Source organism: Enhydra lutris, unplaced genomic scaffold (assembly GCF_002288905.1).
Source record: "Enhydra lutris kenyoni isolate GAN:26980312 unplaced genomic scaffold, ASM228890v2 scaffoldscaffold106, whole genome shotgun sequence".
NCBI classification, from domain to species: domain Eukaryota; kingdom Metazoa; phylum Chordata; class Mammalia; order Carnivora; family Mustelidae; genus Enhydra; species Enhydra lutris.
Genome location: NW_019154190.1, coordinates 405,842 through 418,476, shown reverse-complemented (window position 1 = coordinate 418,476; position 12,635 = coordinate 405,842).

Genomic DNA, 12,635 nt, shown 5'->3' with positions numbered 1-12,635 from the left:
AAAAAAAAAAAAAAGAGTTTAGGACATAGTAGTTATACAGGGACAATGATTATTACTGTTGATTTTATTATTATCATTTCTAAAATTACTGTAGTAGTATTTCTATCATTACTTCATCATTATTTCTGTTATTATAGTTATTTCCTTATATTTTAAATAAGCATTTAAACTACTATATCCTAGAAAGAGAGGGTGTAGTATTCAGGATATAAGAGTATATAACCAGGTAAAGAAATACAATTCGTTGTTGTGAATCAAAAGTATATTGTGTTCTCGCTGCCTGGTGACATTGGTCCATGAGGCTCTCTGGGGAAAATGGAAATGCAGTATGTTGAATGACAATGTGTAGTCTGCTTCCCACCCATATACACACAGACAGGTGTGTGTAAGAGAGCTAACTGATAGTCCTTATTATGAAGTCAATGAGCTGGGCTATTCACAATTGCATTCTATACTAGCCATTTGACACTATAATTAACTAGCCATTTTGTTTTGTCCTTTTGACCTTTCAGGAGACCGAATCATACACCAAAGAATCATTTCATGGCTACCTTATATCTATTTGTTGCTGCTGTCATGTCAGTCTAAGGAAGTCCTGTGAGTATTGTTTCAGTGACACCAAATTCATCATGCCCAACAGTGAACTCCCAAAGTCTCCTGAAACGTGGGCCATCATTGGTACCACCATTTACAATAGCCCAAGCCAGAAATCTTGAAAAAATAAGTTATCCCAAATTTCCTTTATCTCTGCACTCCTCCATATAAAAGTCACCATCTCCTACCTTCTCCCCCTACATAAATGCCCCACCTTGGGTTATACCTCCTCATGGTGCTACATTCCATTTGTCGTCATGGTGACTCTAAACATCTATTCTGTCCTCTCTCAGTAGAATGTCTAGATCTGTATGGGTTCAGTGCCATCCACACTGACCACACACTTCACAGCTCTGCTTGAAGTCAGAAGAGTGTGGCCAATGATGTAAATTTCAGGTAATGACGATGGAAGGTTTTGGGACTGGAAGATCCTACTCTTCTCACCCCTTTGTCCTGTGAGTTGCACCTGTATGTGATGATGTGTGATCTTGATTCTTTCTGGAAGAGCTGTACAGGAAATAAATTCAGGAGTTCAGGAGCAAAACGTGTGAGCTGCCAGGCAATTTATTCATCATAGTAATCTGTGGATATTAATGAAAAATAACTCACCAAAATGTTAAAAGAATAATTTGGGGAGGGAAAAAGCAAGATATTTCCCTGTGATGTGTCCTTGCTCTCTTTAACATTCTCATTGGGTCATACATTTTTGGGATAATGGATCTAGGATAATTCCAGTGTATTTTATTCAAAATGCATAACAAATCCTTTTAGGACATAGAATTTCAAAGAATTAAAATCAATTGTAAAGGTAATTCAAGGAAATGTCTGCCTCCAATTTCTCCCCAATTAATACACTTTTTGTCTAGTCTATTCTTTCTGAAACACTGATTTGAGCAAGGAAATAATCTGCTAGATTACACTGTATGCACATTCCAGTCCATATACATTAAAAAATAATACAATAACCAATTAATTAGCCAAACAAACAAGCAACATACAATCTCCGTATCTCTAGTTCCCATTTCCTTTGAAACAAAAGTATTTATATTTACATGACATTGTTTTTCTTGCATCTTTGGCATATCCGTCTTTCCTTCTGCATAAATAGTCTTCCCTTCTAACATCTTTGATGTCTTCCAATAGCTACAGTTTCATGTAAAAATATCCTTCCATGGAGACTAATTTGCTCTCTTTAGACCATTCTTCTTTGCTTCTCCTTCTCTTGTAAAATTGGGCATCTCTGTCAGAGAATCCTGTTTCACCTATAGCTGCACTGTCTGAGTTTATGTTTGTGACATACTCATCTGTTACTTACCTCATCCCTCATGTCTCCCGGGTGCTCCTCTCTAACATCTCTAAATGTTACCAATTTTACAGCACCCCAGACAGTTCATTGTCGTTATTTCACATCTAACACACTGAGTGCACTTGTTCCCCAGAGGCTACCAAGAAGCCCTTCCTCGTGGGTGCCTAGCCATTGATCACACCATTGGAGTATCTGCCTCAATGTCCCTGCTTCCAGAATGACAGAAGCATGGTGTGGTGCTTCAATCCAGAAACTCACTTCAAAGGAGCTGAGAGTTTGCAAGGACCCGTGTCATAAATGATGTGGGAGGACCAAGGAAAGGCAGGGAGGACACCTACCACGTTGGAGTTCTGTATCATGTGGCTTCTGGAGGAGAAAATACCTACTCTTTGATGGGTGACATGGGCTGCCATGTCTCCAGAGGACAGCTGGGGAGGGAAATGAAGGGAACAGGAAACAGTTGTTTGTGTGGAAAGGAGTGGGGGCACTGAGACAGACAGGCATTCCTCAGGGTGCAGCAGAAAAAATCCTAGTGTCAGAGACAGAATAGAGATAGTCTATTTCAGGTTGATTAAGTAGAGTGAGAGGAAACATTTGTTAAGGTGGGGGGAAGCTACCTTTCTGAACCCCTTACCTATTATACCCTCTGTTCTTAGCATATTTTATTTCCATTGTTCAAGGCCCCAAAACACACTGTCTGTTAAAGGAAAAGTGTATGGCCTGTTTCTTACATGAGATACCAACTTTAGAGCAGGCCACTAGGTTGACCCCATTTGGAGGCATGGAGTCTCCTGGGTGTTTATGGAGTCAATGAAGGAACATAATTCTCACACAGACAGCCTCCTACAGAGAGGCAGATAAGAAGATGGGATTATTTTATATGTGATTTTGCTTGTTTTTATTCCTGATAGGTTCATAAGTCAATTGAGTGATTACCAAATAAATTAATATGGAACTAAAAGTAACAATGTTTGACTCTTGATTTCAGCTCAGGTCATGATCTCAGGGTCATGGGACCAGCCCCCCATCAGGCTCCTTGCTCAGCCTGGAATCTCCTTGTCCCTCTACCTCTGCTCTTCCCCTGCTCATGCTCTTTGACTCTCTCAAATAAATAAATACAATCTTTAAAAGAGAGAAAGTAAATGTAACAAAACATACAGTTAATTTACTGGCCTTACACATAGTCATGATGGCAGCTGTACATGAATGAAGGAGTGTAAGGACACACAGTGTTATACTAGTGTCAGATATGCAGCAGAGTAATTCCACACTTTCCTACAACACCTAGTGCTCATCTCAAGTGCTCTCCTTAATCCCCATTCGCTGTTTTAGCCATTGCCCCATCCACATCATTCCAGAAACCATCACTTTGTTCTCTAGAGTTGAGTTTGTTTCTTGTTTTTATCTCTATCTTTTCCCCTTTGCTTATTTGTTTTGTTTATTAAATTCCACATATGAGTAAGATCATATGGTATTTGTCTTTGACTTATTTTGTTTAGAAAAATGCTCTCTGGAAGCATCCATGTTGTTGCAAATGACAAAACTATTTTTTTATTTATGACTGAATAATTCTTTTTTATGGCTGATCGTCTATCTATCATCTATCATCTATCTGTCATTTCTATCTATCTATCATCTGTCTATCTAAGGATGATATCTCCATTGATGTAAGTGAGGTATTATAATCCCTACTATTATTTTGTTATTAAATTAGTTCCATAAGTGTGTGATGACTTGTTTTATATATTTGGTGCTCCCATGTTGATAGTATAAATATTTACAGTTGTTAGGTCTTCTTGTTGATTGCCCCTTTTATTATGATACAGTGCCCTTCTTTATCTCTGGTTACATTCTTTGTTGTAAATTCCATTTGTCTAATGTCAGGGTACTACTCCAGCTGTCTTTTGATATCCAGTTGCTTGCTAAGTATTTCTCTGTCCCTTCATTTTCTATCTGCAGGTGTCTTTGGATCTAACATTAGTCTCCTGTGCTCAGCATATACATGGGTCTTGTTTTATTATTCATTCTGACAACTTATGTCTTTAGATGGGATCCCTTATCCATTTACATTCAGAGTAATTATTGATATGTATTTATTGCCATTTCATTACTTCTTTTGCAATTTTTTTCTGGAGGTTTTATCTGATCTATCGTTGTCCCTGTAACTTTTGGTCTCTCCTTTCCACTCAGAGTCCGCTTTACTCTTTCTTGCAGGGCTGGTTTAGTGGTCAGGAGCTCCTTTAGTTTTTGTTTGTCTGGGAAACTCTTTACGTTTCCTAGTCTGAATGACCGCTTTCCTGTGTGCAGGATTCTTTGCTGCAGATTTTCCCCACAGCACTTGGACTGTATCATACCACTGCCTTCTGGGTTGCCAAGTTTCTGTTGAAAATCTGCAGCTAGGGTTATGGGTTTTCCTTTGTAATTTAATGATGTCTATTGTCTTGCTGCTTTTAAGATTTTTTTTTTTTTGGGAGGACAAATATTTTTTATTTTAATTAATTAATTAATTAATTAATTTTCAGCAAAACAGTATTCATTATTTTTGCACCACACCCAGTGCTCCATGCAATCCGTGCCCTCTCTAATACCCTCCACCTGGTCCCCCCAACCTCCCACCCCCCGCCACTTCAAACCCCTCAGATTGTTTTTCAGAGTCCATAGTGTCTCATGGTTCACCTCCCCTTCCAATTTCCCTCAACTCCCTTCTCCTCTCTAACTCCCTTTGTCCTCCAGGCTATTTCTTATGCTCCACAAATAAGTGAAACCATATGATAATTGACTCTCTCTGCTTGACTTATTTCACTCAGCATAATCTCTTCCAGTCCTGTCCATGTTGAGACAAAAGTTGGGTATTCATCCTTTCTGATGGAGGCATAATACTCCATAGTGTATATGGACCACATCTTACTTATCCATTCATCTGTTGAAGGGCATCTTGGTTCTTTCCACAGTTTGGCGACCATGGCCATTGGTGCTATAAACATTGGGGTACAGATGGCCCTTCTTTTCAGTACATCTGTATCTTTGGGGTAAATACCCAGTAGTGCAATTGCAGGGTCATAGGGAAGCTCTATTTTTAATTTCTTGAGGAATCTCCACACTGTTCTCCAAAGTGGCTGCACCAACTTGCATTCCCACCAACAGTCCAAGAGGGTTCCCCTTTCCCCACATCCCCTCCAACACATGTTGTTTCCTGTCTTCCTAATTTTGGCCATTGTAACTGTTGTAAGGTGGTATCTCAATGTGGTTTTAATTTGAATCTCCCTGATGGCTAGTGATGATGAACATTTTTTGATGTGTCTGATAGCCATTTGTACGTCTTCATTGGAGAAGTGTCTGTTCACATCTTCTGCCCATTTTTTGATATGATTATCTGTTTCATGTGTGTTGATTTTGAGGAGTTCTTTATTGATCCTGGATATCAACCTTTTGTCTGTACTGTCATTTGCAAATATCTTCTCCCATTCCGTGGGTTGCCTCTTTGTTTTGTTGACTGTTTCCTTTGCTGTGCAGAAGCTTTTGATTTTGATGAAGTCCCAAAAGTTTATTTTGGCTTTTGTTTCCTTTGCCTTTGGAAACATATCTTGTCTTTTAAGATTTTTTAAAAATCACTATGGTTAGCAAATTTAATGGAAATATGTCTTAAGTAAATATATTTTGTTGATTTTGATGGGAATTCTCTATGCCTCCTGGATCTGGATGTCTGTATTCTTTCCCACATTAGTGGAGTTTACAACTATTATTTCTTTAGATGAATTTTCTGCTCCCTTTTCTCTGTCTTCTTCTTCTGGGACTCCTATAATAGAAATTTTATTACATTTGTCATGTACACAAGTGAGGATGGGCAGAGGGAAGGACAAGCAGACTACCCACTGAGTGGGGAGCCCAACACAGGGCTCAGTCTGGGGACCCTGAGATCATGCCTGAGCCAAAGGCAGATACTTAACCAACTGAGCCAACCAGGTGCCCCTCCACTGACCATTTTTAAATCCAATTGTTTTGTTACTAATTTGTATGAGTTCTTTGTACATTTTTAACATCAAAACCTTATCAGATACATTTTTTTGAATATCTTCTTCCAGTCCTTAGGTTGCTTTCCATTTTGTTAATGGGTCCTTTGCTGTGCAGAAAACCTTCTTAGTTTGATGCAGCCCCATATGTTTATTTTTCTTTCTGCTTCCCTTGTGTCTGACTTCATATCCAAAATAGCATCTCTAGGACCAATGTCAAGGAGATTTTTACCTATGTTTTCTTCTTAAGCTTTATGGTTTCAGGTCTTACATTTAGATCTTTAATTCATTTTAGTTTGATTTTTGTATGTGATATTAACCAGAAATTTTTAGTCCTTTGCATATAATTTTCTCACCACTATTTACTAAAGAGACAGTCATTTCCTTAGTGTATATTCTTGCTGTCCTTGTGTACATTAATCAAACATATATGTGTGAGTTTATTTCTGGGTTGTCCCTCCTGTTCCATTGATCTTTGTGTCTATTTTCATGCAAATACCATACCAATTTGAGTAGTATAGCTTTTTATAATACATTGAAATCAGTGAGCATAATATGTTTCACTTTTTCTTTTTCTCAAGATTGTTTTGGCTATTTGTGGTCTATTGTGATTCCATGCAAATTTTGGAATTATTTGTTTTACTTCTGTGAAAAATGGAATTGGAATTTTCATAGGGATTTTATTGAATCTCGTTGTTGTCTCACCAGAGGTATTAATCTGTAGATTTCTCTGAGTCGTGTAGGCATTTTAACAGTATTAATTCTACCAATCTATGAACATGAAATTTCTTTCCATTTATTTATGTCACTTAGTTACTTACATCAATATCTTATAGTTTCCAGTGTATAAGTCTTTCACTTCCTTGATTAAATTTATTCCTTGAAAATTATTTCTTGACATTTTATTCATTTTGATATGATTACCAATGGGATTTCTCTTTCTCAAAGGTCGTTATTATTGTATAAAAACAGAATAAATGTTGCCTGAGTGGCTCATTTGGTTAAGTGCATTCAGCTCAGGTCATGATCCTGGAGTCTTGGGGTTGAATACCACATCAGGCTCCCCTGGGGTCTAGCTCTCTTCCCCTCTCCTGGCTTGTGCTCTATCTCTTGCTCACTCAATCTCTCACTCAAATAAATAAAAAATCTTTGAAAAAAAAACAATAGATTTTGGTATATTAATTTTATATCTTGCAACATTACTGAACTTATTTATTAGTTCTAACAGTTTCTGGTGGTCTTTTATATATATATAGATATATATATATATATCTAACAGTTTCTGGTGGTCTTTCATTTTTTATATATATATATTTATATATATTTATATATATTTATATATAAATATATTTAAAATAATTTTAAAAAATTAGAAAAATATTATATATATATTTCATCTGCAAATGGTAACTTCTTCCTTGCTGATTTGCCAATGCCTTTTATATTACTATATTTTTAAAAATCTAATTGCTTCAGTTGGGTCTTCTAATGCTGTGTTGACTAAGAGTGGGGACTGTGGCTATTCTTGTCTTGTTCCTAATATGACAGTAAAAACCCTCAGCTCTTCATCATTATACATTAGCAGTTTGTTTTTAAATGTCCCATTTTATATTGATGTAATTTTCCTCTATACACACTTTGTTGATAATTATAATAAATAGATGTCAACTTTTTTCAGATTTTTTCTACATTTATTGATATGATCAATGGTTTTTATCTTTTGTTTTGTAGCTGTAATGTATCACATTAACTGACTTATAGATGTTGAGTCATACTTGCTTCCCTGGAATACATAACACTTGATTATGATGTATGATTCTTTTACTGTACTCTTGAATTTAGTTTGCTACTATTTTGTTGAGGATATTTGCATCTATGTTCACCCACCACATATAAATATAAATATATATAATATAAAATACATAAATAAAATACATAATATGTAGTATTACATAATACATGTCATATACTATAAAATAATTATTTATATATATACATATATATGTGTGTGTGTATATATATATATATATAAAATTATTCATTTGTTTTCCCTGTGGTTTCCTTGCCTGGTTTTGGTATCTGGGTAATGTTAGCCTTATAAAATGATCTTGTATGGATTCCAAATACTCTGAGTTTTTGGAAGATTTTGAGAAGTGTAAGTATTAAATATTCTTGAATGTTTATAGAATTCGCTAGTAAAGCCATTTTCCTGAACTTTTGTTTGCTAGGAGTTTTTTGATTACTAATTCAATATCCTTATTAGTAATATGCATATTCAGATTTTCTATTTCTTCATGATTCAATCTGGGAATACTGTAAATTTCTAGGGATTTATCTGTCCTTCTAGGTTGTCTAACTTATTGACATATAGATCTTCTTGGTAGTCTCTTATGATATTTTGTATTTCTGTGGCATCATTTGTACTTTCTGTTGCATTCCTGATATTACTTATTTGAATGTTTTTATTCTTGAGCCTGGGTAAAGTTTTGTTTATTTTGTTTCCCTTTTGAAAGAAGCAAGTTTTAGCTTCATTGTTTTTTTGTATTTTCTCTTCTTAAAAGGTATTTTATTTTAAAATTTATTTTATTTTTTAAGACTTTATTTACTTATTTGACAGACAGAAATCACAAGTAGGCAGAGAGGCAGGCAGTGAGAGAGGAGGGGAAATAGGCTCCCTACTGAGCATAGAGCCCAATGTGGGGCTGGATCCCAGTACCCTGGGATCATGACCTGAGCCGAAGGCAGAGGCTTTAACCCATTGAGCCACCCAGATGCCCCAAATATATTTTATTTTTAAATAATCTCTACACCCAACATGGATCTCAAACATAGGGTCATACAACATGGGGTTCAAACATGGGTCATAAACCCAGGATCAAGAGTTGCACATTCCAGCAACTTGGCCAGCCAGGCCACCCATATTTTCTTTATATTATGTATAGTATTTCCTTCCAATCATATCCTCATTATTTATTTCCTTCTACTAACTTATTCCTTTACTTGTTCTTTTCTAGTTTCTTTATATCTATCTATCTATCTATCTATCTATCTATCTATCTATCTAGATACACACACACACACACACACACGAGGAGAGAGGGATTCATTCCTTTTGTTTGTTTGAGACAAGCCTGTGTAGCTATCAAATACCCCATTAGAACCACTTTTGTTGAATCCCATAGATTCTTGTATGCCATATTTTCTGTTTGAATTTTTTCTTTTTTAAAAATTTGTTATTTGTGTTTTTTTTCATAATGCTTGTCTCATATAGTTTATATATTAGGCTTATTAGTTGATAGTTTTCAAATGTTCTTATTTCATAGGTTGCCTTTTACTTTTCATGGTTGTTTCCATTACTTTGTAGAAACCTTTTAGTTTCATGTAGCCTCAGTTGGTTATTTTTGGTTTTGTTGCCTGTAGTTTTGTGTCATAAAAAATTTTAAAAAAAGTCCTCAAAATCAATGCCAAAGAGACATCTTACTATGCTTTCTTCAAAGAGTTTTACAGTTTCAAATATTATATTTAATTCTTTAATCCATTTCAATTTAATTTTTATGAGTGGTATGAGCTAAAGGTCTAATTTCTTTCTTTTACAGGTGGATATTCAGTTATCCAATCACCTATTTGAAGAGAATATTTTCCCCATTTTGTGTATCTTTTGCATTCTTTTTTTTAGGATTTTATTTATTTATTTGATAGAGAGAGAGCAAGAGAGGGAACAAAAGCAGGGGGAGTGAGAGAGGGAGAAGCAGGCCTCCCACTGAGAAGGGAACCTGATTCAGGGCTCAATCCCAGGTTCCTGGGATCATGACATGAACCAAGGCAGACGCTTAATGACTGAGCCACCCAGGTACCCTATCCTTTGCATTCTTGTCAATGATTGATTTTAAGTATATATGTGACTTTATTTCTTGAATCTCTGTTCTTTTTCATTGTCTCTGTGTTCATTTTTAATCTAGTACCACATTTCTTTGATTACTACTTTTATAATCTTGTTTTAAATCAGACTGTGACTCCTCCAACTTTGTTTTTGTTCAAAGTGCTTTAGATATTTGGAGTCTTTTGTGGTCCCTAGAATTTTAGGATTTTTTTTCTATTTATTTGAAAAATGCACTGAAATTTTGAAGAAATTATATTTAATTTGAATATAGCTTTTGGTGGCATGAATATTGTAAATAATATTAAATTAAATATTATATTATTTTAACAATTAATTTTTATAACCAATGGACATAGGTTCTCTTCATTTATCTATGCCTTCTTCAAATATTTTTTATCATTTCTTATACATTTTAGTGTAGAGATCTTTCGCCTCTATGATTAAATTTATTCCTAAGTATTTATTCATTAGATTATATTGTAAACGGATTATTTTCTTAACTATTCTTTCCAAAACTTCATCATTAGTGTGTAAAAATAAAACATTATTCTATATTGATTTTATAACCTGCAATTTTCCTGAATTTGTTATTAGTTCTAACAACTGTTTGATAGAGTTGTCTGTGGTTTTCTAGATAGAAGGTGATATAATCTGTAAAAAGAAGCAAGTTAGATTATTTCTTTCTGATTTGAGTACCTTCTGTTTTTTTCCTTGCTTAATTGTTCTGCTAGAACTCTCATTACTATAGGAATACAATCTTTAAGAATGATCATCTTTGTGCTGTTTCTGATCTTAGAGAAATGAAGTTTTCAGCATTTTTGGTATTGATTATATTGTTAGGTGTGGGTGTGCTAACATGGGGGTTTTGTTTTTATTTTTATATTTTTTCCTATAACTAATATTTGGAGAGTTTTTATTAAGACAATATGTGGCATGTTATCAAATCTTTTCCTTGCACATATTGAGATGATCATATGATTTTTATATCATTTTGTTGCATATAAAATGACATGTTTTTATTAACAAATTACAGTAGGTCATATATATGTATATATGTATGTAACTTACTATAATTTGTATATATACATACATGTATAGGTATGTATACATATATACATAACCTACTATAATTTGTATGTGTATATATATACATACATGTATATATATTATAAGATTTTATTTATTTTAGAGAGAGAGATAGACGGCTCTCTGCTAGGTAGGGAGCCCAACACTAGGCTTGATCCCAATCAGGATGTGAGCCAAAGACAGCCTTTTAACCAACTGGACCACAGAGTTAACCCACAAAATCATAATTTTCATTAAGGTTTTTGTCCATGTGCTGTATCTTAGTAGTAAAACTGTTGTTTTGAAGTGTAAACAAATTTTATCTTTTCAGACTTTCACAAAAGACACTAAATCTATCAAAATAAACTATATACTTTTATAAGCTTTTGATTGTGTAGACTGTGCACCTCTTCAATGAAATCCCCATGAGAGACAGGAAGTGATCATGGAATATAGTGAGTGTCCTAAAATTGTAGATATTCTCAGCCTTTGTCTGAGGCTCCACATAAGCCCTCTCCTCTCATTTATTTTATTTGTAAATTATTATAATAACATTATTATATATAATATAATATAAAAACATTATACATATAATATAATACATTATATAATAATGTATTATAATTTTATATTATATACATTACATATACTATATATAATATATATCATATTTTATTATATTTTAGGTGCCTTCCTGGAGCTCATGAATGGGACCTTCCTGTAAGATATGAAAGCAAGACGGGGACTGGACAGCAATATATAGAACCATAGAAAGAATAGTTGTCTTACAGGAACTGGAAACATGGAAAGTCTCAGCCATTTCCAGGAACCCCCATGAAAATTATCTGGGTGGTAAAGAAAAAATACAGATGCTGAGTTATATCCTATAAAGATTCTCTTTATCATTTATATTTTAATTCCAGTGCAATTAACACCATGTTGTGTTAGTTTCTGGGGTACAATATAGTGAATAAAACAAAACAAAGCAGCAATGGCCACGTCGCCAAACTGTGGAAAGAACCAAGATGCCCTTCAATGCACGAATGGATAAGGAACATGTGGTCCATATACACTATGGAGTATTATGCCTCCATCAGAAAGGATGAATACCCAACTTTTGTAGCAACATGGACGGGACTGGAAGAGATTATGCTGAGTGAAATCAGTCAAGCAAAGAGAGTCAATTATCATATGGATTCACTTATTTGTGGAGCATAACAAATAGCATGGAGGACAAGGGGAGATGGAGAGGAGAAGGGAGTTGAGGGAAATTGGAGGGGGAGGTGAACCATGAGAGACTATGGACTCTGAAAAACAATCTGAGGGTTTTGAAGGGGTGGGGGGTGGGAGGTTGGGGGAACCAGGTGGTGGGTGTTAGAGAGGGTACGGATTGCATGGAGCACTGGGTGTGGTGCAAAAACAATGAATATTATTACACTGAAAAGAAATAAAAAATTTAAAAACAAAACAAAACAAAACAAAACAAAAACAATTGTATACATTACTCAGTGCTTATCAAGGTAAAGGTATTCTTAATTCCCTTTGCGTATCTCACCCATCCACCCACTCACCTATCCTTGTAACCATCAGTTCGTTTTCTGTAATTAAGTCTGTTTCTTGCCTTCCCTCTCTCCAATGTTTTCCCTTTGTGGAGTTTTTTTTTGTTTCTTAAATACCACATATGAGTGCAATTGTATGATATTTGTCTTTCTGTGATTGACTCGTTTTGCTTAGAATTACATTCTTTAGCTCCACCCATTTGTTGGAAATAGCAAAATTT